We start from the raw sequence: 2,921 nt of genomic DNA on the forward strand, positions 1-2,921 counted from the left end.
GGGGCGGGGAAGGCCGGACTGCGGGAGGGAGGGGGAGGAAGTGGACTTACCTGCTGCCTCCCCCTCCCCGGACACATTTAAATTTGCGTCGGGCAAACAATGTTTGATAAGGTAAACAGCTCTCACTCCCCAATCAACAAAAATTATCTCTTCCCATCATTCATTTCATGAGATGTCAATTTTCCCTATTAATGTAATTTATTTTTTTGTCTTTTCCCGCTTGCGTTCATGCGTTAGCGAGTGAGACTAGAAAGAGAGACTTCACCTCAATACGTTAACATCCGGCTCGTGTGAGACACAGACTTTCTGTGATTCCGATCAAATATGGTGACGTCGACACGTTTTCTGTGCAATAAGGCAGATCCCAAGAAAACGGTCAACGTTCTTGGTTGTTGGCGCATTGTTCAAGGCTAAAATATTGTACTTTGCCCTTCACAATCTCCATTATAAGCTTTTCCCCTGGTTTCTTCCAAACTAATATAGGCCTGTAGTCATATCTTCTTGTAAAATAAACATATATTTTATCCTTGTTCATAACATGGCATAGTGTGCCGTCCTCTGTACTGTTGTGTTGCATTTCTCTAATTTGTTCTGTTAATCCTTAAGGCATGGCAAGTCCTGCCAGTAAGGTCAGTCTTCCTTCAGGTGACCGAATTCTCAGAGCTTCTGAGTCCCTCTGATTTCATTTTTATACCATTCAGATCAAGTCACAGCTGCTGACTTTACTCGCAGAACTTGCTCTTAGTGAAAAAAGTAAAATAAAGAAGTATTGAAATTTCTTGGCATTGTACCTTAATATTGGACTGATCGATTTGAGGATATTTTTTCTCATATGATTTCGTATAAGTTTTTTGGCTTAGTGTTCAGAAAAAATTTGTTAGATTTAACACATACATAAGTGGCCTTTCTTTTTCGTAAGCATAATCTTAGCTCGAAAGTCGCGTTTCATTTTGTTTTTCATCAGAGTTATCTCATATTTTATGAAGAATAAAATGTTGATTTGACACCATAGCTATTCCCTGTTGGTCATTAGTGTTCTGTGTTAGTTCCCCCCTGTCCGAGGCGGCCCGGCCAGTGTGGCCAGAGGGTCCCGACCGCGGCCGCGTCCTGGTTTGTTGTGCCCCATTTGTACATTCAGCCGAGCGAGCTGCGGAGGCGGCAGTGTCTGCGCCTCGGTCTGCGCTGCGGTGTGACCGTTGTCCAGCCAGCAATAGACCAGGCCGGACCAGGCCGTGCAGCATGAGCGCGGCGTACAGCGTGCAGCCGCAAGCGGTGTCGACAGCGAGCTGAGCGAGCATGGCGGAGCGACCAGACAACAGGCTACGCTGCCGATGGAGTTTGATGCTCTGCGAATGATTTCGACAAATCCGAGTAAAAATCTTGTTCGACGTTTTTTTATGGCGGTAAACACAAGGAATTGTAACAGAGTAGGAATGCATGTCAGGGGGCCGCGCTGCTGGTGGCGGTCGGAGCCCATGATCCGTGTCCCCTGAAGAGTCTGACCTGCTGACTGCTGGAAGTGACTCGGCAGCTGCCCGCTTCCTGACCGGATCTGGATGCGTATTGCATTCCCCTTTCATCATTCCCAGTACTTCTGCAACGGTATTTCTTTCTGGAAAACTCCTCGAGATGTCCCTGCTTTTAACATTTTTTTTGCTTTTACACTGAGCCAATTTGAATAGAAATGGCTTTGGTGGGATGAGCTACGCAAACCGACCCACACGCTATGACTGAAAGGGTTGGGGTTGCCTTCATCGGGATGCAGAGTAGCGTCGTCCTGCCCCGCGGCCCTTCAGCGCCAGGACTTCCAGACGGCCAAACTCCGGGGCGCGGCGGCGGCGGCGGCGGCCCAGTACATGACCTGGCTCAACAACAAGCGCGGGAGAGGCGCGGGGGCGGGACACTGCGGAGGTCGCCAGCCCGGCGGCCCAGCCAGCTCACTCAGTCAGATTGACTCGGCGGGTCATATCGGCTCCCTCAGACACAATAAAGAGAGTACACAGAAACACACACAGGCCTCGTTATCCCCCATCCCCCCCACTCTACCCCCCAATAAATCCATTTTCCTTTACGCCCCGCCACAACGACAGCGGGGCGTGGAGCGCTGAAACTCGCCCAACTTCCTGGGCGCCGGCCGCAAAAACAATGTTCCTCACACACGAGCTGCCGGCCTGGAGGGCCTGGAGGGCCTGGAGGGCCTGGAGGGCCGGGAGGAGGCAGTTTGGGAGTCTGGCCCCCGCGGCCCGGATACGGCTCACTGCGCCTCCGACGGCGCCGCGTCGGCCCGGCCCCGCCACACCCGCCCCGCCCCGCCACGCCCCATCACAAGTCCCGTGATAAAAAGGACCGCTCCGGGCCGGCTTCCTCCAGTCAGACGTCATGCGGGTGCGGGCAGCCGGCGCGGTCCTGGCGGCGGTGCTGCTGCTGCAGCGGGCCCGCGGGGCGGACGGCGGCGACATGGAGGCCGCGGCCGCGAGCTACCTGCTGCCCTCCGGCGAGCTCAACTGGGACGGGTCGGCCGGGGCGGAGGACGGCGAGGAGGTCTCCGGCAAGAGCAGCTACTCGTCGTACGTCGTCAACACGCCCGGGGAGGACGAGCTCCTCAGCAAGCTGTACAAGTACCACGTGGACGACAAGGGGGACCGCGTACCTCGAGAGGTACGATATGTATTCAACGGGAGAGGTCACTGTCGGCCGCGCCCTGAGGCGGTCTAAGGTTAATGGGTAAGCACGCGACGGCAACCTTCCAGCAAGCTTCCAGCAGGCTGCTGGAACATAATCTGATTATGTTCTCCCAGAGGATCCGCTGCGCTGCGCGTGCTTATACGCGGCACGGTAGGTCACACCACGCAGACCTCACGTCGAGTTTGTTTGTCAGCCCCCCCCCCCCCCATTCTGTTCTCGCTTTTTCATCCCCAGCA

The sequence above is a fragment of the Frankliniella occidentalis genome, unplaced genomic scaffold, assembly GCF_000697945.3.
Source record: "Frankliniella occidentalis isolate FOCC.00 unplaced genomic scaffold, Focc_3.1 Scaffold20, whole genome shotgun sequence".
In the NCBI taxonomy this organism is placed as follows: Eukaryota; Metazoa; Arthropoda; class Insecta; order Thysanoptera; family Thripidae; genus Frankliniella; species Frankliniella occidentalis.